Here is a 24135-nt window from a genome sequence, read left to right as displayed (position 1 = left end):
CACTCAGTCCTAATGCAGCACTCAGTCCTTATGCAGCACTCAGTCCTTATGCAGCACTCAGTCCTAATGCAGCACTCAGTCCTAATGCAGCACTCAGTCCTAATGCAGCACTCAGTCCTAATGCAGCACTCAGTCCTTATGCAGCACTCCTTCCTAATGCAGCACTCCTTCCTAATGCAGCACTCAGTCCTAATGCAGCACTCAGTCCTAATGAGAACCTCAGTCCTTATGCAGCACTCAGTCCTTATGCAGCACTCAGTCCTTATGCAGCACTCAGTCCTAATGCAGCACTCAGTCCTAATGCAGCACTCAGTCCTAATGCAGCACTCAGTCCTAATGCAGCACTCAGTCCTTATGCAGCACTCAGTCCTAATGCAGCACTCAGTCCTAATGAGAACCTCAGTCCTTATGCAGCACTCAGTCCTAATGCAGCACTCAGTCCTAATGCAGCACTCAGTCCTAATGCAGCACTCAGTCCTTATGCAGCACTCAGTCCTTATGCAGCACTCAGTCCTAATGCAGCACTCAGTCCTAATGAGAACCTCAGTCCTAATGCAGCACTCAGTCCTTATGCAGCACTCAGTCCTAATGAGAACCTCAGTCCTTATGCAGCACTCAGTCCTAATGCAGCACTCAGTCGTAATGATAACCTCAGTCCTTATGCAGCACTCAGTCCTTATGCAGAACTCAGTCATAATGCAGCACTCAGTCCTAATGCAGCACTCAGTCCTTATGCAGCACTCAGTCCTTATGCAGCACTCAGTCCTAATGCAGCACTCAGTCCTAATGCAGCACTCAGTCCTAATGCAGCACTCAGTCCTAATGCAGCACTCAGTCCTTATGCAGCACTCCTTCCTAATGCAGCACTCCTTCCTAATGCAGCACTCAGTCCTAATGCAGCACTCAGTCCTAATGAGAACCTCAGTCCTTATGCAGCACTCAGTCCTTATGCAGCACTCAGTCCTTATGCAGCACTCAGTCCTAATGCAGCACTCAGTCCTAATGCAGCACTCAGTCCTAATGCAGCACTCAGTCCTAATGCAGCACTCAGTCCTTATGCAGCACTCAGTCCTAATGCAGCACTCAGTCCTAATGAGAACCTCAGTCCTTATGCAGCACTCAGTCCTTATGCAGCACTCAGTCCTAATGAGAACCTCAGTCCTTATGCAGCACTCAGTCCTTATGCAGCACTCAGTCCTTATGCAGCACTCTGTCCTTATGCAGCACTCAGTCCTAATGCAGCACTCAGTCCTAATGCAGCACTCAGTCCTAATGCAGCACTCAGTCCTTATGCACCACTCAGTCCTAATGCTGCACTCAGTCCTTATGCAGCACTCAGTCCTAATGCAGCACTCAGTCCTTATGCAGAACTCAGTCCTAATGCAGCACTCAGATCTAATGCAGCACTCAGTCCTTATGCAGCACTCAGTTCTAATGCAGCACTCAGTCCATATGCAGCACTCAGTTCTAATGCAGCACTCAGTCCTAATGCAGCACTCAGTCCTAATGTTGCACTCAGTCCTGATGCAGCACTCAGTCCTAATGAGAATCTCAGTCCTTATGCAGCACTCAGTCCTAATGCAGCACTCAGTCCTAATGAGAACCTCAGTCTTAATGCAGCACTCAGTCCTAATGCAGCACTCAGTCCTAATGCAGCACTCAGTCCTTATGCAGCACTCAGTCCTAATGAGAACCTCAGTCCTTATGCAGCACTCAGTCCTAATGCAGCACTCAGTCGTAATGATAACCTCAGTCCTTATGCAGCACTCAGTCCTTATGCAGAACTCAGTCATAATGCAGCACTCAGTCCTAATGCAGCACTCAGTCCTTATGCAGCACTCAGTCCTTATGCAGCACTCAGTCCTAATGCAGCACTCAGTCCTAATGCAGCACTCAGTCCTAATGCAGCACTCAGTCCTAATGCAGCACTCAGTCCTTATGCAGCACTCCTTCCTAATGCAGCACTCCTTCCTAATGCAGCACTCAGTCCTAATGCAGCACTCAGTCCTAATGAGAACCTCAGTCCTTATGCAGCACTCAGTCCTTATGCAGCACTCAGTCCTTATGCAGCACTCAGTCCTAATGCAGCACTCAGTCCTAATGCAGCACTCAGTCCTAATGCAGCACTCAGTCCTAATGCAGCACTCAGTCCTTATGCAGCACTCAGTCCTAATGCAGCACTCAGTCCTAATGAGAACCTCAGTCCTTATGCAGCACTCAGTCCTAATGCAGCACTCAGTCCTAATGCAGCACTCAGTCCTAATGCAGCACTCAGTCCTTATGCAGCACTCAGTCCTTATGCAGCACTCAGTCCTAATGCAGCACTCAGTCCTAATGAGAACCTCAGTCCTAATGCAGCACTCAGTCCTTATGCAGCACTCAGTCCTAATGAGAACCTCAGTCCTTATGCAGCACTCAGTCCTAATGCAGCACTCAGTCGTAATGATAACCTCAGTCCTTATGCAGCACTCAGTCCTTATGCAGAACTCAGTCATAATGCAGCACTCAGTCCTAATGCAGCACTCAGTCCTTATGCAGCACTCAGTCCTTATGCAGCACTCAGTCCTAATGCAGCACTCAGTCCTAATGCAGCACTCAGTCCTAATGCAGCACTCAGTCCTAATGCAGCACTCAGTCCTTATGCAGCACTCCTTCCTAATGCAGCACTCCTTCCTAATGCAGCACTCAGTCCTAATGCAGCACTCAGTCCTAATGAGAACCTCAGTCCTTATGCAGCACTCAGTCCTTATGCAGCACTCAGTCCTTATGCAGCACTCAGTCCTAATGCAGCACTCAGTCCTAATGCAGCACTCAGTCCTAATGCAGCACTCAGTCCTAATGCAGCACTCAGTCCTTATGCAGCACTCAGTCCTAATGCAGCACTCAGTCCTAATGAGAACCTCAGTCCTTATGCAGCACTCAGTCCTAATGCAGCACTCAGTCCTAATGCAGCACTCAGTCCTAATGCAGCACTCAGTCCTTATGCAGCACTCAGTCCTTATGCAGCACTCAGTCCTAATGCAGCACTCAGTCCTAATGAGAACCTCAGTCCTAATGCAGCACTCAGTCCTTATGCAGCACTCAGTCCTGATGTAGCACTCAGTCCTAATGCAGCACTCAGTCCTTATGCAGCACTCAGTCCTAATGCAGCACTCAGTCCTTATGCAGCACTCAGTCCTAATGCAGCACGCAGTCCTAATGCAGCACTCAGTCCTAATGAGAACCTCAGTCCTAATGCAGCACTCAGTCCTTATGCAGCACTCAGTTCTAATGCAGCACTCAGTCCTTATGCAGCACTCAGTCCTTATGCAGCACTCAGTCCTTTTGCAGCACTCAGTCCTAATGCAGCACTCAGTCCTAATGCAGCACTCAGTCCTTATGCAGCACTCAGTCCTAACGCTGCACTCAGTCCTTATGCAGCACTCAGTCCTAATGCAGCACTCAGTCCTAATGCAGCACTCAGTTCTTATGCAGCACTCAGTTCTAATGCAGCACTCAGTCCTTATGCAGCACTCAGTTCAATTGCAGCACTCAGTCCTTATGCAGCACTCAGTCCTAATGCAGCACTCAGTCCTAATGAGAACCTCAGTCCTTATGCAGCACTCAGTCCTTATGCAGCACTCAGTCCTAATGAGAACCTCAGTCCTTATGCAGCACTCAGTCCTTATGCAGCACTCAGTCCTTATGCAGCACTCTGTCCTTATGCAGCACTCAGTCCTAATGCAGCACTCAGTCCTAATGCAGCACTCAGTCCTAATGCAGCACTCAGTCCTTATGCACCACTCAGTCCTAATGCTGCACTCAGTCCTTATGCAGCACTCAGTCCTAATGCAGCACTCAGTCCTTATGCAGAACTCAGTCCTAATGCAGCACTCAGATCTAATGCAGCACTCAGTCCTTATGCAGCACTCAGTTCTAATGCAGCACTCAGTCCATATGCAGCACTCAGTTCTAATGCAGCACTCAGTCCTAATGCAGCACTCAGTCCTAATGTTGCACTCAGTCCTTATGCAGCACTCAGTCCTAATGAGAATCTCAGTCCTTATGCAGCACTCAGTCCTAATGCAGCACTCAGTCCTAATGAGAACCTCAGTCCTTATGCAGCACTCAGTCCTTATGCAGAACTCAGTCATAATGCAGCACTCAGTCCTAATGCAGCACTCAGTCCTTATGCAGCACTCAGTCCTTATGCAGCACTCAGTCCTAATGCAGCACTCAGTCCTAATGCAGCACTCAGTCCTAATGCAGCACTCAGTCCTTATGCAGCACTCCTTCCTAATGCAGCACTCCTTCCTAATGCAGCACTCAGTCCTAATGCAGCACTCAGTCCTAATGAGAACCTCAGTCCTTATGCAGCACTCAGTCCTTATGCAGCACTCAGTCCTTATGCAGCACTCAGTCCTAATGCAGCATTCAGTCCTAATGCAGCACTCAGTCCTAATGCAGCACTCAGTCCTAATGCAGCACTCAGTCCTTATGCAGCACTCAGTCCTAATGCAGCACTCAGTCCTTATGCAGAACTCAGTCCTTATGCAGCACTCAGTCCTAATGCAGCACTCAGTTCTAATGCAGCACTCAGTCCTTATGCAGCACTCAGTTCTAATGCAGCACTCAGTCCTTATGCAGCACTCAGTTCTAATGCAGCACTCAGTCCTAATGCAGCAGTCAGTTCTAATGCAGCACTCAGTCCTTATGCAGCACTCAGTTCTAATGCAGCACTCAGTCCTAATGCAGCACTCAGTCCTAATGCAGCACTCCGTCCTAATGCAGCACTCAGTCCTTATGCAGCACTCAGTCCTAATGCAGCACTCAGTCCTAATGCAGCACTCAGTCCTAATGAGAACCTCAGTCCTTTTGCAGCACTCAGTCCTAATGCAGCACTCAGTCCTAATGCAGCACTCAGTCCTAATGCAGCACTCAGTCCTTATGCAGCACTCAGTCCTTATGCAGCACTCAGGCCTAATGCAGCACTCAGTCCTAATGCAGCACTCAGTCCTAATGAGAACCTCAGTCCTTATGCAGCACTCAGTCCTAATGAGAACCTCAGTCCTTATGCAGCACTCAGTCCTAATGCAGCACGCAGTCCTTATGCAGCACTCAGTCCTAATGCAGCACTCAGTCCTTATGCAGCACTCAGTCCTGATGTAGCACTCAGTCCTAATGCAGCACTCAGTCCTTATGCAGCACTCAGTCCTAATGCAGCACTCAGTCCTTATGCAGCACTCAGTCCTAATGCAGCACGCAGTCCTAATGCAGCACTCAGTCCTAATGAGAACCTCAGTCCTAATGCAGCACTCAGTCCTTATGCAGCACTCAGTCCTAATGCAGCACTCAGTTCTAATGCAGCACTCAGTCCTAATGCAGCACTCAGTCCTAATGCAGCACTCAGTCCTTATGCAGCACTCAGTCCTAATGCTGCACTCAGTCCTTATGCAGCACTCAGTCCTTATGCAGCACTCAGTCCTAATGTGAACCTCAGTCCTTATGCAGCACTCAGTCCTTATGCAGCACTCAGTCCTTATGCAGCACTCAGTCCTTATGCAGCACTCAGTCCTAATGCAGCACTCAGTCCTTATGCAGCACTCAGTCCTAATGAGAATCTCAGTCCTTATGCAGCACTCAGTCCTAATGCAGCACTCAGTCCTAATGAGAACCTCAGTCTTAATGCAGCACTCAGTCCTAATGCAGCACTCAGTCCTAATGCAGCACTCAGTCCTTATGCAGCACTCAGTCCTAATGAGAACCTCAGTCCTTATGCAGCACTCAATCCTAATGCAGCACTCAGTCCTAATGAGAACCTCAGTCCTTATGCAGCACTCAGTCCTTATGCAGAACTCAGTCATAATGCAGCACTCAGTCCTAATGCAGCACTCAGTCCTTATGCAGCACTCAGTCCTTATGCAGCACTCAGTCCTAATGCAGCACTCAGTCCTAATGCAGCACTCAGTCCTAATGCAGCACTCAGTCCTAATGCAGCACTCAGTCCTTATGCAGCACTCCTTCCTAATGCAGCACTCCTTCCTAATGCAGCACTCCTTCCTAATGCAGCACTCAGTCCTAATGCAGCACTCAGTCCTAATGAGAACCTCAGTCCTTATGCAGCACTCAGTCCTTATGCAGCACTCAGTCCTTATGCAGCACTCAGACCTAATGCAGCACTCAGTCCTAATGCAGCACTCAGTCCTAATGCAGCACTCAGTCCTAATGCAGCACTCAGTCCTTATGCAGCACTCAGTCCTAATGCAGCACTCAGTCCTTATGCAGAACTCAGTCCTTATGCAGCACTCAGTCCTAATGCAGCACTCAGTTCTTATGCAGCACTCAGTCCTTATGCAGCACTCAGTTCTAATGCAGCACTCAGTCCTTATGCAGCACTCAGTTCTAATGCAGCACTCAGTCCTAATGCAGCACTCAGTCCTAATGCAGCACTCCGTCCTAATGCAGCACTCAGTCCTTATGCAGCACTCAGTCCTAATGCAGCACTCAGTCCTAATGCAGCACTCAGTCCTAATGAGAACCTCAGTCCTTTTGCAGCACTCAGTCCTAATGCAGCACTCAGTCCTAATGCAGCACTCAGTCCTAATGCAGCACTCAGTCCTTATGCAGCACTCAGTCCTTATGCAGCACTCAGTCCTAATGCAGCACTCAGTCCTAATGCAGCACTCAGTCCTAATGAGAACCTCAGTCCTTATGCAGCACTCAGTCCTAATGAGAACCTCAGTCCTTATGCAGCACTCAGTCCTAATGCAGCACGCAGTCCTTATGCAGCACTCAGTCCTAATGCAGCACTCAGTCCTTATGCAGCACTCAGTCCTGATGTAGCACTCAGTCCTAATGCAGCACTCAGTCCTTATGCAGCACTCAGTCCTAATGCAGCACTCAGTCCTTATGCAGCACTCAGTCCTAATGCAGCACGCAGTCCTAATGCAGCACTCAGTCCTAATGAGAACCTCAGTCCTAATGCAGCACTCAGTCCTTATGCAGCACTCAGTCCTAATGCAGCACTCAGTTCTAATGCAGCACTCAGTCCTAATGCAGCACTCAGTCCTAATGCAGCACTCAGTCCTTATGCAGCACTCAGTCCTAATGCTGCACTCAGTCCTTATGCAGCACTCAGTCCTTATGCAGCACTCAGTCCTAATGAGAACCTCAGTCCTTATGCAGCACTCAGTCCTTATGCAGCACTCAGTCCTTATGCAGCACTCAGTCCTTATGCAGCACTCAGTCCTAATGCAGCACTCAGTCCTTATGCAGCACTCAGTCCTAATGAGAATCTCAGTCCTTATGCAGCACTCAGTCCTAATGCAGCACTCAGTCCTAATGAGAACCTCAGTCTTAATGCAGCACTCAGTCCTAATGCAGCACTCAGTCCTAATGCAGCACTCAGTCCTTATGCAGCACTCAGTCCTAATGAGAACCTCAGTCCTTATGCAGCACTCAGTCCTAATGCAGCACTCAGTCCTAATGAGAACCTCAGTCCTTATGCAGCACTCAGTCCTTATGCAGAACTCAGTCATAATGCAGCACTCAGTCCTAATGCAGCACTCAGTCCTTATGCAGCACTCAGTCCTTATGCAGCACTCAGTCCTAATGCAGCACTCAGTCCTAATGCAGCACTCAGTCCTAATGCAGCACTCAGTCCTAATGCAGCACTCAGTCCTTATGCAGCACTCCTTCCTAATGCAGCACTCCTTCCTAATGCAGCACTCCTTCCTAATGCAGCACTCAGTCCTAATGCAGCACTCAGTCCTAATGAGAACCTCAGTCCTTATGCAGCACTCAGTCCTTATGCAGCACTCAGTCCTTATGCAGCACTCAGTCCTAATGCAGCACTCAGTCCTAATGCAGCACTCAGTCCTAATGCAGCACTCAGTCCTAATGCAGCACTCAGTCCTTATGCAGCACTCAGTCCTAATGCAGCACTCAGTCCTTATGCAGAACTCAGTCCTTATGCAGCACTCAGTCCTAATGCAGCACTCAGTTCTTATGCAGCACTCAGTCCTTATGCAGCACTCAGTTCTAATGCAGCACTCAGTCCTTATGCAGCACTCAGTTCTAATGCAGCACTCAGTCCTAATGCAGCAGTCAGTTCTAATGCAGCACTCAGTCCTTATGCAGCACTCAGTTCTAATGCAGCACTCAGTCCTAATGCAGCACTCCGTCCTAATCCAGCACTCAGTCCTTATGCAGCACTCAGTCCTAATGCAGCACTCAGTCCTAATGCAGCACTCAGTCCTAATGAGAACCTCAGTCCTAATGCAGCACTCAGTCCTTATGCAGCACTCAGTCCTGATGTAGCACTCAGTCCTAATGCAGCACTCAGTCCTTATGCAGCACTCAGTCCTAATGCAGCACTCAGTCCTTATGCAGCACTCAGTCCTAATGCAGCACGCAGTCCTAATGCAGCACTCAGTCCTAATGAGAACCTCAGTCCTAATGCAGCACTCAGTCCTTATGCAGCACTCAGTCCTAATGCAGCACTCAGTTCTAATGCAGCACTCAGTTCTAATGCAGCACTCAGTCCTAATGCAGCACTCAGTCCTTATGCAGCACTCAGTCCTAATGCTGCACTCAGTCCTTATGCAGCACTCAGTCCTAATGAGAACCTCAGTCCTTATGCAGCACTCAGTCCTAATGAGAACCTCAGTCCTTATGCAGCACTCAGTCCTAATGCAGCATGCAGTCCTTATGCAGCACTCAGTCCTAATGCAGCACTCAGTCCTTATGCAGCACTCAGTCCTGATGTAGCACTCAGTCCTAATGCAGCACTCAGTCCTTATGCAGCACTCAGTCCTAATGCAGCACTCAGTCCTTATGCAGCACTCAGTCCTAATGCAGCACGCAGTCCTAATGCAGCACTCAGTCCTAATGAGAACCTCAGTCCTAATGCAGCACTCAGTCCTTATGCAGCACTCAGTCCTAATGCAGCACTCAGTTCTAATGCAGCACTCAGTCCTAATGCAGCACTCAGTCCTAATGCAGCACTCAGTCCTAATGCAGCACTCAGTCCTAATGCTGCACTCAGTCCTTATGCAGCACTCAGTCCTTATGCAGCACTCAGTCCTTATGCAGCACTCAGTCCTAATGAGAACCTCAGTCCTTATGCAGCACTCAGTTCTAATGCAGCACGCAGTCCTTATGCAGCACTAGTTCTAATGCAGCACTCAGTCCTAATGCAGCAGTCAGTTCTAATGCAGCACTCAGTCCTTATGCAGCACTCAGTTGTAATGCAGCACTCAGTTCTAATGCAGCACTCAGTTCTAATGCAGTACTCAGTCCTTATGCAGCACTCAGTCCTAATGCAGCACTCAGTCCTAATGCAGCACTCAGTCCTAATGCAGCACTCATTCCTTATGCAGCACTCAGTCCTAATGAGAACCTCAGTCCTAATGCAGCACTCAGTCCTTATGCAGCACTCAGTCCTAATGCAGCACTCAGTCCTAATGAGAACCTCAGTCCTTATGCAGCACTCAGTCCTTATGCAGCACTCAGTCCTAATGAGAACCTCAGTCCTTATGCAGCACTCAGTCCTTATGCAGCACTCAGTCCTTATGCAGCACTCAGTCCTTATGCAGCACTCAGTCCTAATGCAGCACTCAGTCCTAATGCAGCACTCAGTCCTAATGCAGCACTCAGTCCTAATGAGAAACTCAGTCCTAATGAGAACCTCAGTCCTGATGAGAACCTCAGTCCTTATGCAGCACTCAGTCCTTATGCAGCACTCAGTCCTAATGCAGCACTCAGTCCTAATGAGAACCTCAGTTCTTATGCAGCACTCAGACGTAATGAGAACCTCAGTCCTAATACAGCACTCAGTCCTAATGCAGCACTCAGTCCTAATGCAGCACTCAGTCCTAATGCTGCACTCAGTGCTTATGCAGCACTCAGTCCTAATGAGAATCTCAGTCCTTATGCAGCACTCAATCCTAATGCAGCACTCAGTACTAATGAGAACCTCAGTCCTAATGCAGCACTCAGTCCTAAGGCAGCACTCAGTCCTAATGCAGCACTCAGTCCTTATGCAGCACTCAGTCCTAATGAGAACCTCAGTCCTTATGCAGCACTCAGTCCTAATGCATCACTCTGTCCTAATGAGAACCTCAGTCCTTATGCAGCACTCAGTCCTTATGCAGAACTCAGTCATAATGCAGCACTCAGTCCTAATGCAGCACTCAGTCCTTATGCAGCACTCAGTCCTTATGCAGCACTCAGTCCTAATGCAGCACTCAGTCCTAATGCAGCACTCAGTCCTAATGAGAACCTCAGTCCTTATGCAGCACTCAGTCCTAATGAGAACCTCAGTCCTAATGCAGCACTCAGTCCTAATGCAGCACTCAGTCCTAATGCTGCACTCAGTCCTTATGCAGCACTCAGTCCTAATGAGAACCTCAGTCCTTATGCAGCACTCAGTCCTAATGCAGCTATCAGTCCTTATGCACCACTCAGTCCTAATGCTGCACTCAGTCCTTATGCAGCACTCAGTCCTAATGCAGCACTCAGTCCTTATGCAGAACTCAGTCCTTATGCAGCACTCAGTCCTTATGCAGCACTCAGTTCTAATGCAGCACTCAGTCCTTATGCAGCACTCAGTTCTAATGCAGCACTCAGTCCTAATGCAGCACTCAGTCCTAATGAGAACCTCAGTCCTAATGCAGCACTCAGTCCTAATGCAGCACTCAGTCCTAATGAGAACCTCAGTCCTTATGCAGCACTCAGTCCTAATGCAGCACTCAGTCCTAATGCAGCACTCAGTCCTAATGCAGCACTCAGTCCTTATGCAGCACTCAGTCCTTATGCAGCACTCAGTCCTAATGCAGCACTCAGTCCTAATGCAGCACTCAGTCCTAATGAGAACCTCAGTCCTAATGCAGCACTCAGTCCTTATGCAGCACTCAGTCCTGATGTAGCACTCAGTCCTAATGCAGCACTCAGTCCTTATGCAGCACTCAGTCCTAATGCAGCACTCAGTCCTTATGCAGCACTCAGTCCTAATGCAGCACGCAGTCCTAATGCAGCACTCAGTCCTAATGAGAACCTCAGTCCTAATGCAGCACTCAGTCCTTATGCAGCACTCAGTCCTAATGCAGCACTCAGTTCTAATGCAGCACTCAGTTCTAATGCAGCACTCAGTCCTAATGCAGCACTCAGTCCTTATGCAGCACTCAGTCCTAATGCTGCACTCAGTCCTTATGCAGCACTCAGTCCTTATGCATCACTCAGTCCTAATGAGAACCTCAGTCCTTATGCAGCACTCAGTCCTTATGCAGCACTCAGTCCTTATGCAGCACTCAGTCCTAATGCAGCACTCAGTCCTAATGCAGCACTCAGTCCTAATGCAGCTCTCAGTCCTTATGCAGCACTCAGTCCTAATGCTGCACTCAGTCCTTATGCAGCACTCAGTCCTAATGCAGCACTCAGTCCTAATGCAGCACTCAGTCCTTATGCAGCACTCAGTCCTAATGCAGCACTCAGTTCTAATGTAGCACTCAGTCCTTATGCAGCACTCAGTTCTAATGCAGCACGCAGTCCTTATGCAGCACTAGTTCTAATGCAGCACTCAGTCCTAATGCAGCAGTCAGTTCTAATGCAGCACTCAGTCCTTATGCAGCACTCAGTTGTAATGCAGCACTCAGTTCTAATGCAGCACTCAGTTCTAATGCAGTACTCAGTCCTAATGCAGCACTCAGTCCTAATGCAGCACTCAGTCCTAATGCAGCACTCAGTCCTAATGCAGCACTCATTCCTTATGCAGCACTCAGTCCTAATGAGAACCTCAGTCCTAATGCAGCACTCAGTCCTTATGCAGCACTCAGTCCTAATGCAGCACTCAGTCCTAATGAGAACCTCAGTCCTTATGCAGCACTCAGTCCTTATGCAGCACTCAGTCCTAATGAGAACCTCAGTCCTTATGCAGCACTCAGTCCTTATGCAGCACTCAGTCCTTATGCAGCACTCAGTCCTTATGCAGCACTCAGTCCTTATGCAGCACTCAGTCCTAATGCAGCACTCAGTCCTAATGCAGCACTCAGTCCTAATGCAGCACTCAGTCCTAATGAGAAACTCAGTCCTAATGAGAACCTCAGTCCTGATGAGAACCTCAGTCCTTATGCAGCACTCAGTCCTTATGCAGCACTCAGTCCTAATGCAGCACTCAGTCCTAATGAGAACCTCAGTTCTTATGCAGCACTCAGACGTAATGAGAACCTCAGTCCTAATACAGCACTCAGTCCTAATGCAGCACTCAGTCCTAATGCAGCACTCAGTCCTAATGCTGCACTCAGTGCTTATGCAGCACTCAGTCCTAATGAGAATCTCAGTCCTTATGCAGCACTCAATCCTAATGCAGCACTCAGTCCTAATGAGAACCTCAGTCCTAATGCAGCACTCAGTCCTAAGGCAGCACTCAGTCCTAATGCAGCACTCAGTCCTTATGCAGCACTCAGTCCTAATGAGAACCTCAGTCCTTATGCAGCACTCAGTCCTAATGCATCACTCTGTCCTAATGAGAACCTCAGTCCTTATGCAGCACTCAGTCCTTATGCAGAACTCAGTCATAATGCAGCACTCAGTCCTAATGCAGCACTCAGTCCTTATGCAGCACTCAGTCCTTATGCAGCACTCAGTCCTAATGCAGCACTCAGTCCTAATGCAGCACTCAGTCCTAATGAGAACCTCAGTCCTTATGCAGCACTCAGTCCTAATGAGAACCTCAGTCCTAATGCAGCACTCAGTCCTAATGCAGCACTCAGTCCTAATGCTGCACTCAGTCCTTATGCAGCACTCAGTCCTAATGAGAACCTCAGTCCTTATGCAGCACTCAGTCCTAATGCAGCTATCAGTCCTTATGCACCACTCAGTCCTAATGCTGCACTCAGTCCTTATGCAGCACTCAGTCCTAATGCAGCACTCAGTCCTTATGCAGAATTCAGTCCTTATGCAGCACTCAGTCCTTATGCAGCACTCAGTTCTAATGCAGCACTCAGTCCTTATGCAGCACTCAGTTCTAATGCAGCACTCAGTCCTAATGCAGCACTCAGTCCTAATGAGAACCTCAGTCCTAATGCTGCACTCAGTCCTAATGCAGCACTCAGTCCTAATGCAGCACTCAGTCCTTATGCAGCACTCAGTCCTAATGCAGCACTCAGTCCTAATGCAGCACTCAGTCCTAATGCAGCACTCAGTCCTAATGCAGCACTCAGTCCTTATGCAGCACTCCTTCCTAATGCAGCACTCCTTCCTAATGCAGCACTCAGTCCTAATGCAGCACTCAGTCCTAATGAGAACATCAGTCCTTATGCAGCACTCAGTCCTTATGCAGCACTCAGTCCTTATGCAGCACTCAGTCCTAATGCAGCACTCAGTCCTAATGCAGCACTCAGTCCTAATGCAGCACTCAGTCCTAATGCAGCACTCAGTCCTTATGCAGCACTCAGTCCTAATGCAGCACTCAGTCCTTATGCAGAACTCAGTCCTTATGCAGCACTCAGTCCTAATGCAGCACTCAGTTCTTATGCAGCACTCAGTCCTTATGCAGCACTCAGTTCTAATGCAGCACTCAGTCCTTATGCAGCACTCAGTTCTAATGCAGCACTCAGTCCTAATGCAGCACTCCGTCCTAATCCAGCACTCAGTCCTTATGCAGCACTCAGTCCTAATGCAGCACTCAGTCCTAATGCAGCACTCAGTCCTAATGAGAACCTCAGTCCTTATGCAGCACTCAGTCCTAATGCAGCACTCAGTCCTAATGCAGCACTCAGTCCTTATGCAGCACTCAGTCCTAATGCAGCACTCAGTTCTAATGCAGCACTCAGTCCTTATGCAGCACTCAGTTCAATTGCAGCACTCAGTCCTTATGCAGCACTCAGTCCTAATGCAGCACTCAGTCCTAATGAGAACCTCAGTCCTTATGCAGCACTCAGTCCTTATGCAGCACTCAGTCCTAATGAGAACCTCAGTCCTTATGCAGCACTCAGTCCTTATGCAGCACTCAGTTCTTATGCAGCACTCTGTCCTTATGCAGCACTCAGTCCTAATGCAGCACTCAGTCCTTATGCACCACTCAGTCCTAATGCTGCACTCAGTCCTTATGCATCACTCAGTCCTAATGCAGCACTCAGTCCTTATGCAGAACTCAGTCCTTATGCAGCACTCAGTCCTAATGCAGCACTCAGATCTAATGCAGCACTCAGTCCTTATGCAGCACTCAGTTCTAATGCAGCACTCAGTCCATATGCAGCACTCAGTTCTAATGCAGCACTCAGTCCTAATGCAGCACTCAGTCCTAATGTTGCACTCAGTCCTTATGCAGCACTCAGTCCTAATGAGAATCTCAGTCCTTATGCAGCACTCAGTCCTAATGCAGCACTCAGTCCTAATGAGAACCTCAGTCCTAATGCAGCACTCAGTCCTAATGCAGCACTCAGTCCTAATGCAGCACTCAGTCCTTATGCAGCACTCAGTCCTTATGCAGCACTCAGTCCTTATGCAGCACTCAGTCCTAATGCAGCACTCAGTCCTAATGCAGCACTCAGTCCTAATGCAGCACTCAGTCCTAATGCAGCACTCAGTCCTTATGCAGCACTCAGTCCTAATGCAGCACTCAGTCCTTATGCAGCACTCAGTCCTTATGCAGCACTCAGTCCTTATGCAGCACTCAGTCCTAATGCAGCACTCAGTCCTAATGCAGCACTCAGTTCTAATGCAGCACTCAGTCCTTATGCAGCACTCAGTTCTAATGCAGCACTCAGTCCTAATGCAGCAGTAAGTTCTAATGCAGCACTCAGTCCTTATGCAGCACTCAGTTCTAATGCAGCACTCAGTCCTAATGCAGCACTCAGTCCTAATGCAGCACTCCGTCCTAATGCAGCACTCAGTCCTTATGCAGCACTCAGTCCTAATGCAGCACTCAGTCCTAATGCAGCACTCAGTCCTAATGAGAACCTCAGTCCTTATGCAGCACTCAGTCCTAATGCAGCACTCAGTCCTAATGCAGCTCTCAGTCCTAATGCAGCACTCAGTCCTTATGCAGCACTCAGTCCTTATGCAGCACTCAGTCCTAATGCAGCACTCAGTCCTAATGCAGCACTCAGTCCTAATGAGAACCTCAGTCCTAATGCAGCACTCAGTCCTTATGCAGCACTATGTCCTGATGTAGCACTCAGTCCTAATGCAGCACTCAGTCCTTATGCAGCACTCAGTCCTAATGCAGCACTCAGTCCTTATGCAGCACTCAGTCCTAATGCAGCACTCAGTTCTAATGCAGCACTCAGTCCTAATGCAGCACTCAGTCCTAATGCAGCACTCAGTCCTTATGCAGCACTCAGTCCTAATGCAGCACTCAGTCCTTATGCAGAACTCAGTCCTTATGCAGCACTCAGTCCTTATGCAGCACTCAGTCCTTATGCAGCACTCAGTCCTTATGCAGCACTCAGTCCTAATGCAGCACTCAGTCCTTATGCAGCACTCAGTCCTAATGAGAATCTCAGTCCTTATGCAGCACTCAGTCCTAATGCAGCACTCAGTCCTAATGAGAACCTCAGTCTTAATGCAGCACTCAGTCCTAATGCAGCACTCAGTCCTAATGCAGCACTCAGTCCTTATGCAGCACTCAGTCCTAATGAGAACCTCAGTCCTTATGCAGCACTCAGTCCTAATGCAGCACTCAGTCCTAATGAGAACCTCAGTCCTTATGCAGCACTCAGTCCTTATGCAGAACTCAGTCATAATGCAGCACTCAGTCCTAATGCAGCACTCAGTCCTTATGCAGCACTCAGTCCTTATGCAGCACTCAGTCCTAATGCAGCACTCAGTCCTAATGCAGCACTCAGTCCTAATGCAGCACTCAGTCCTAATGCAGCACTCAGTCCTTATGCAGCACTCCTTCCTAATGCAGCACTCCTTCCTAATGCAGCACTCCTTCCTAATGCAGCACTCAGTCCTAATGCAGCACTCAGTCCTAATGAGAACCTCAGTCCTTATGCAGCACTCAGTCCTTATGCAGCACTCAGTCCTTATGCAGCACTCAGTCCTAATGCAGCACTCAGTCCTAATGCAGCACTCAGTCCTAATGCAGCACTCAGTCCTAATGCAGCACTCAGTCCTTATGCAGCACTCAGTCCTAATGCAGCACTCAGTCCTTATGCAGAACTCAGTCCTTATGCAGCACTCAGTCCTAATGCAGCACTCAGTTCTTATGCAGCACTCAGTCCTTATGCAGCACTCAGTTCTAATGCAGCACTCAGTCCTTATGCAGCACTCAGTTCTAATGCAGCACTCAGTCCTAATGCAGCAGTCAGTTCTAATGCAGCACTCAGTCCTTATGCAGCACTCAGTTCTAATGCAGCACTCAGTCCTAATGCAGCACTCCGTCCTAATCCAGCACTCAGTCCTTATGCAGCACTCAGTCCTAATGCAGCACTCAGTCCTAATGCAGCACTCAGTCCTAATGAGAACCTCAGTCCTAATGCAGCACTCAGTCCTTATGCAGCACTCAGTCCTGATGTAGCACTCAGTCCTAATGCAGCACTCAGTCCTTATGCAGCACTCAGTCCTAATGCAGCACTCAGTCCTTATGCAGCACTCAGTCCTAATGCAGCACGCAGTCCTAATGCAGCACTCAGTCCTAATGAGAACCTCAGTCCTAATGCAGCACTCAGTCCTTATGCAGCACTCAGTCCTAATGCAGCACTCAGTTCTAATGCAGCACTCAGTTCTAATGCAGCACTCAGTCCTAATGCAGCACTCAGTCCTTATGCAGCACTCAGTCCTAATGCTGCACTCAGTCCTTATGCAGCACTCAGTCCTAATGAGAACCTCAGTCCTTATGCAGCACTCAGTCCTAATGAGAACCTCAGTCCTTATGCAGCACTCAGTCCTAATGCAGCATGCAGTCCTTATGCAGCACTCAGTCCTAATGCAGCACTCAGTCCTTATGCAGCACTCAGTCCTGATGTAGCACTCAGTCCTAATGCAGCACTCAGTCCTTATGCAGCACTCAGTCCTAATGCAGCACTCAGTCCTTATGCAGCACTCAGTCCTAATGCAGCACGCAGTCCTAATGCAGCACTCAGTCCTAATGAGAACCTCAGTCCTAATGCAGCACTCAGTCCTTATGCAGCACTCAGTCCTAATGCAGCACTCAGTTCTAATGCAGCACTCAGTCCTAATGCAGCACTCAGTCCTAATGCAGCACTCAGTCCTAATGCAGCACTCAGTCCTAATGCTGCACTCAGTCCTTATGCAGCACTCAGTCCTTATGCAGCACTCAGTCCTTATGCAGCACTCAGTCCTAATGAGAACCTCAGTCCTTATGCAGCACTCAGTTCTAATGCAGCACGCAGTCCTTATGCAGCACTAGTTCTAATGCAGCACTCAGTCCTAATGCAGCAGTCAGTTCTAATGCAGCACTCAGTCCTTATGCAGCACTCAGTTGTAATGCAGCACTCAGTTCTAATGCAGCACTCAGTTCTAATGCAGTACTCAGTCCTTATGCAGCACTCAGTCCTAATGCAGCACTCAGTCCTAATGCAGCACTCAGTCCTAATGCAGCACTCAGTCCTTATGCAGCACTCAGTCCTAATGAGAACCTCAGTCCTTATGCAGCACTCAGTCCTTATGCAGCACTCAGTCCTTATGCAGCACTCAGTCCTTATGCAGCACTCAGTCCTAATGCAGCACTCAGTCCTAATGCAGCACTCAGTCCTAATGCAGCACTCAGTCCTAATGAGAAACTCAGTCCTAATGAGAACCTCAGTCCTGATGAGAACCTCAGTCCTTATGCAGCACTCAGTCCTTATGCAGCACTCAGTCCTAATGCAGCACTCAGTCCTAATGAGAACCTCAGTTCTTATGCAGCACTCAGACGTAATGAGAACCTCAGTCCTAATACAGCACTCAGTCCTAATGCAGCACTCAGTCCTAATGCAGCACTCAGTCCTAATGCTGCACTCAGTGCTTATGCAGCACTCAGTCCTAATGAGAATCTCAGTCCTTATGCAGCACTCAATCCTAATGCAGCACTCAGTACTAATGAGAACCTCAGTCCTAATGCAGCACTCAGTCCTAAGGCAGCACTCAGTCCTAATGCAGCACTCAGTCCTTATGCAGCACTCAGTCCTAATGAGAACCTCAGTCCTTATGCAGCACTCAGTCCTAATGCATCACTCTGTCCTAATGAGAACCTCAGTCCTTATGCAGCACTCAGTCCTTATGCAGAACTCAGTCATAATGCAGCACTCAGTCCTAATGCAGCACTCAGTCCTTATGCAGCACTCAGTCCTTATGCAGCACTCAGTCCTAATGCAGCACTCAGTCCTAATGCAGCACTCAGTCCTAATGAGAACCTCAGTCCTTATGCAGCACTCAGTCCTAATGAGAACCTCAGTCCTAATGCAGCACTCAGTCCTAATGCAGCACTCAGTCCTAATGCTGCACTCAGTCCTTATGCAGCACTCAGTCCTAATGAGAACCTCAGTCCTTATGCAGCACTCAGTCCTAATGCAGCTATCAGTCCTTATGCACCACTCAGTCCTAATGCTGCACTCAGTCCTTATGCAGCACTCAGTCCTAATGCAGCACTCAGTCCTTATGCAGAACTCAGTCCTTATGCAGCACTCAGTCCTTATGCAGCACTCAGTTCTAATGCAGCACTCAGTCCTTATGCAGCACTCAGTTCTAATGCAGCACTCAGTCCTAATGCAGCACTCAGTCCTAATGAGAACCTCAGTCCTAATGCAGCACTCAGTCCTAATGCAGCACTCAGTCCTAATGAGAACCTCAGTCCTTATGCAGCACTCAGTCCTAATGCAGCACTCAGTCCTAATGCAGCACTCAGTCCTAATGCAGCACTCAGTCCTTATGCAGCACTCAGTCCTTATGCAGCACTCAGTCCTAATGCAGCACTCAGTCCTAATGCAGCACTCAGTCCTAATGAGAACCTCAGTCCTAATGCAGCACTCAGTCCTTATGCAGCACTCAGTCCTGATGTAGCACTCAGTCCTAATGCAGCACTCAGTCCTTATGCAGCACTCAGTCCTAATGCAGCACTCAGTCCTTATGCAGCACTCAGTCCTAATGCAGCACGCAGTCCTAATGCAGCACTCAGTCCTAATGAGAACCTCAGTCCTAATGCAGCACTCAGTCCTTATGCAGCACTCAGTCCTAATGCAGCACTCAGTTCTAATGCAGCACTCAGTTCTAATGCAGCACTCAGTCCTAATGCAGCACTCAGTCCTTATGCAGCACTCAGTCCTAATGCTGCACTCAGTCCTTATGCAGCACTCAGTCCTTATGCATCACTCAGTCCTAATGAGAACCTCAGTCCTTATGCAGCACTCAGTCCTTATGCAGCACTCAGTCCTTATGCAGCACTCAGTCCTAATGCAGCACTCAGTCCTAATGCAGCACTCAGTCCTAATGCAGCTCTCAGTCCTTATGCAGCACTCAGTCCTAATGCTGCACTCAGTCCTTATGCAGCACTCAGTCCTAATGCAGCACTCAGTCCTAATGCAGCACTCAGTCCTTATGCAGCACTCAGTCCTAATGCAGCACTCAGTTCTAATGTAGCACTCAGTCCTTATGCAGCACTCAGTTCTAATGCAGCACGCAGTCCTTATGCAGCACTAGTTCTAATGCAGCACTCAGTCCTAATGCAGCAGTCAGTTCTAATGCAGCACTCAGTCCTTATGCAGCACTCAGTTGTAATGCAGCACTCAGTTCTAATGCAGCACTCAGTTCTAATGCAGTACTCAGTCCTAATGCAGCACTCAGTCCTAATGCAGCACTCAGTCCTAATGCAGCACTCAGTCCTAATGCAGCACTCATTCCTTATGCAGCACTCAGTCCTAATGAGAACCTCAGTCCTAATGCAGCACTCAGTCCTTATGCAGCACTCAGTCCTAATGCAGCACTCAGTCCTAATGAGAACCTCAGTCCTTATGCAGCACTCAGTCCTTATGCAGCACTCAGTCCTAATGAGAACCTCAGTCCTTATGCAGCACTCAGTCCTTATGCAGCACTCAGTCCTTATGCAGCACTCAGTCCTTATGCAGCACTCAGTCCTTATGCAGCACTCAGTCCTAATGCAGCACTCAGTCCTAATGCAGCACTCAGTCCTAATGCAGCACTCAGTCCTAATGAGAAACTCAGTCCTAATGAGAACCTCAGTCCTGATGAGAACCTCAGTCCTTATGCAGCACTCAGTCCTTATGCAGCACTCAGTCCTAATGCAGCACTCAGTCCTAATGAGAACCTCAGTTCTTATGCAGCACTCAGACGTAATGAGAACCTCAGTCCTAATACAGCACTCAGTCCTAATGCAGCACTCAGTCCTAATGCAGCACTCAGTCCTAATGCTGCACTCAGTGCTTATGCAGCACTCAGTCCTAATGAGAATCTCAGTCCTTATGCAGCACTCAATCCTAATGCAGCACTCAGTCCTAATGAGAACCTCAGTCCTAATGCAGCACTCAGTCCTAAGGCAGCACTCAGTCCTAATGCAGCACTCAGTCCTTATGCAGCACTCAGTCCTAATGAGAACCTCAGTCCTTATGCAGCACTCAGTCCTAATGCATCACTCTGTCCTAATGAGAACCTCAGTCCTTATGCAGCACTCAGTCCTTATGCAGAACTCAGTCATAATGCAGCACTCAGTCCTAATGCAGCACTCAGTCCTTATGCAGCACTCAGTCCTTATGCAGCACTCAGTCCTAATGCAGCACTCAGTCCTAATGCAGCACTCAGTCCTAATGAGAACCTCAGTCCTTATGCAGCACTCAGTCCTAATGAGAACCTCAGTCCTAATGCAGCACTCAGTCCTAATGCAGCACTCAGTCCTAATGCTGCACTCAGTCCTTATGCAGCACTCAGTCCTAATGAGAACCTCAGTCCTTATGCAGCACTCAGTCCTAATGCAGCTATCAGTCCTTATGCACCACTCAGTCCTAATGCTGCACTCAGTCCTTATGCAGCACTCAGTCCTAATGCAGCACTCAGTCCTTATGCAGAATTCAGTCCTTATGCAGCACTCAGTCCTTATGCAGCACTCAGTTCTAATGCAGCACTCAGTCCTTATGCAGCACTCAGTTCTAATGCAGCACTCAGTCCTAATGCAGCACTCAGTCCTAATGAGAACCTCAGTCCTAATGCTGCACTCAGTCCTAATGCAGCACTCAGTCCTAATGCAGCACTCAGTCCTTATGCAGCACTCAGTCCTAATGCAGCACTCAGTCCTAATGCAGCACTCAGTCCTAATGCAGCACTCAGTCCTAATGCAGCACTCAGTCCTTATGCAGCACTCCTTCCTAATGCAGCACTCCTTCCTAATGCAGCACTCAGTCCTAATGCAGCACTCAGTCCTAATGAGAACATCAGTCCTTATGCAGCACTCAGTCCTTATGCAGCACTCAGTCCTTATGCAGCACTCAGTCCTAATGCAGCACTCAGTCCTAATGCAGCACTCAGTCCTAATGCAGCACTCAGTCCTAATGCAGCACTCAGTCCTTATGCAGCACTCAGTCCTAATGCAGCACTCAGTCCTTATGCAGAACTCAGTCCTTATGCAGCACTCAGTCCTAATGCAGCACTCAGTTCTTATGCAGCACTCAGTCCTTATGCAGCACTCAGTTCTAATGCAGCACTCAGTCCTTATGCAGCACTCAGTTCTAATGCAGCACTCAGTCCTAATGCAGCACTCCGTCCTAATCCAGCACTCAGTCCTTATGCAGCACTCAGTCCTAATGCAGCACTCAGTCCTAATGCAGCACTCAGTCCTAATGAGAACCTCAGTCCTTATGCAGCACTCAGTCCTAATGCAGCACTCAGTCCTAATGCAGCACTCAGTCCTTATGCAGCACTCAGTCCTAATGCAGCACTCAGTTCTAATGCAGCACTCAGTCCTTATGCAGCACTCAGTTCAATTGCAGCACTCAGTCCTTATGCAGCACTCAGTCCTAATGCAGCACTCAGTCCTAATGAGAACCTCAGTCCTTATGCAGCACTCAGTCCTTATGCAGCACTCAGTCCTAATGAGAACCTCAGTCCTTATGCAGCACTCAGTCCTTATGCAGCACTCAGTTCTTATGCAGCACTCTGTCCTTATGCAGCACTCAGTCCTAATGCAGCACTCAGTCCTTATGCACCACTCAGTCCTAATGCTGCACTCAGTCCTTATGCATCACTCAGTCCTAATGCAGCACTCAGTCCTTATGCAGAACTCAGTCCTTATGCAGCACTCAGTCCTAATGCAGCACTCAGATCTAATGCAGCACTCAGTCCTTATGCAGCACTCAGTTCTAATGCAGCACTCAGTCCATATGCAGCACTCAGTTCTAATGCAGCACTCAGTCCTAATGCAGCACTCAGTCCTAATGTTGCACTCAGTCCTTATGCAGCACTCAGTCCTAATGAGAATCTCAGTCCTTATGCAGCACTCAGTCCTAATGCAGCACTCAGTCCTAATGAGAACCTCAGTCCTAATGCAGCACTCAGTCCTAATGCAGCACTCAGTCCTAATGCAGCACTCAGTCCTTATGCAGCACTCAGTCCTTATGCAGCACTCAGTCCTTATGCAGCACTCAGTCCTAATGCAGCACTCAGTCCTAATGCAGCACTCAGTCCTAATGCAGCACTCAGTCCTAATGCAGCACTCAGTCCTTATGCAGCACTCAGTCCTAATGCAGCACTCAGTCCTTATGCAGCACTCAGTCCTTATGCAGCACTCAGTCCTTATGCAGCACTCAGTCCTAATGCAGCACTCAGTCCTAATGCAGCACTCAGTTCTAATGCAGCACTCAGTCCTTATGCAGCACTCAGTTCTAATGCAGCACTCAGTCCTAATGCAGCAGTAAGTTCTAATGCAGCACTCAGTCCTTATGCAGCACTCAGTTCTAATGCAGCACTCAGTCCTAATGCAGCACTCAGTCCTAATGCAGCACTCCGTCCTAATGCAGCACTCAGTCCTTATGCAGCACTCAGTCCTAATGCAGCACTCAGTCCTAATGCAGCACTCAGTCCTAATGAGAACCTCAGTCCTTATGCAGCACTCAGTCCTAATGCAGCACTCAGTCCTAATGCAGCTCTCAGTCCTAATGCAGCACTCAGTCCTTATGCAGCACTCAGTCCTTATGCAGCACTCAGTCCTAATGCAGCACTCAGTCCTAATGCAGCACTCAGTCCTAATGAGAACCTCAGTCCTAATGCAGCACTCAGTCCTTATGCAGCACTATGTCCTGATGTAGCACTCAGTCCTAATGCAGCACTCAGTCCTTATGCAGCACTCAGTCCTAATGCAGCACTCAGTCCTTATGCAGCACTCAGTCCTAATGCAGCACTCAGTTCTAATGCAGCACTCAGTCCTAATGCAGCACTCAGTCCTAATGCAGCACTCAGTCCTTATGCAGCACTCAGTCCTAATGCAGCACTCAGTCCTTATGCAGAACTCAGTCCTTATGCAGCACTCAGTCCTTATGCAGCACTCAGTTCTAATGCAGCACTCAGTCCTAATGCAGCAGTCAGTTCTAATGCAGCACTCAGTCCTTATGCAGCACTCAGTTCTAATGCAGCACTCAGTCCTAATGCAGCACTCAGTCCTAATGCCGCACTCAGTCCTAATGCAGCACTCCGTCCTAATGCAGCACTCAGTCCTTATGCAGCACTCAGTCCTAATGCAGCACTCAGTCCTAATGCAGCACTCAGTCCTAATGAGAACCTCAGTCCTTATGCAGCACTCAGTCCTAATGCAGCACTCAGTCCTAATGCAGCACTCAGTCCTAATGCAGCACTCAGTCCTTATGCAGCACTCAGTCCTTATGCAGCACTCAGTCCTAATGCAGCACTCAGTCCTAATGCAGCACTCAGTCCTAATGAGAACCTCAGTCCTAATGCAGCACTCAGTCCTTATGCAGCACTCAGTCCTGATGTAGCACTCAGTCCTAATGCAGCACTCAGTCCTTATGCAGCACTCAGTCCTAATGCAGCACTCAGTCCTTATGCAGCACTCAGTCCTAATGCAGCACACAGTCCTAATGCAGCACTCAGTCCTAATGAGAACCTCAGTCCTAATGCAGCACTCAGTCTTTATGCAGCACTCAGTCCTAATGCAGCACTCAGTTATTATGCAGCACTCAGTCCTAATGCAGC

General features: G+C 48.6%; 1 protein-coding gene across 1 annotated transcript in view; it reads left to right on the top strand.

Annotated features, from left to right (window-relative positions):
• st6galnac3 (ST6 (alpha-N-acetyl-neuraminyl-2,3-beta-galactosyl-1,3)-N-acetylgalactosaminide alpha-2,6-sialyltransferase 3) overlaps positions 1 to 24135 on the top strand; it is a 404784-nt gene that overhangs the window by 286047 nt on the left and 94602 nt on the right. The window lies entirely within an intron of this gene.

The sequence above is a fragment of the Salmo salar genome, chromosome 14 (genome assembly GCF_965601325.2).
Source record: "Salmo salar chromosome 14, fSalSal1, whole genome shotgun sequence".
Lineage (NCBI taxonomy): Eukaryota > Metazoa > Chordata > Actinopteri > Salmoniformes > Salmonidae > Salmo > Salmo salar.
Note: the sequence above shows the minus strand (reverse complement) of the source record. Positions and strands in the feature narration are given on the sequence as shown.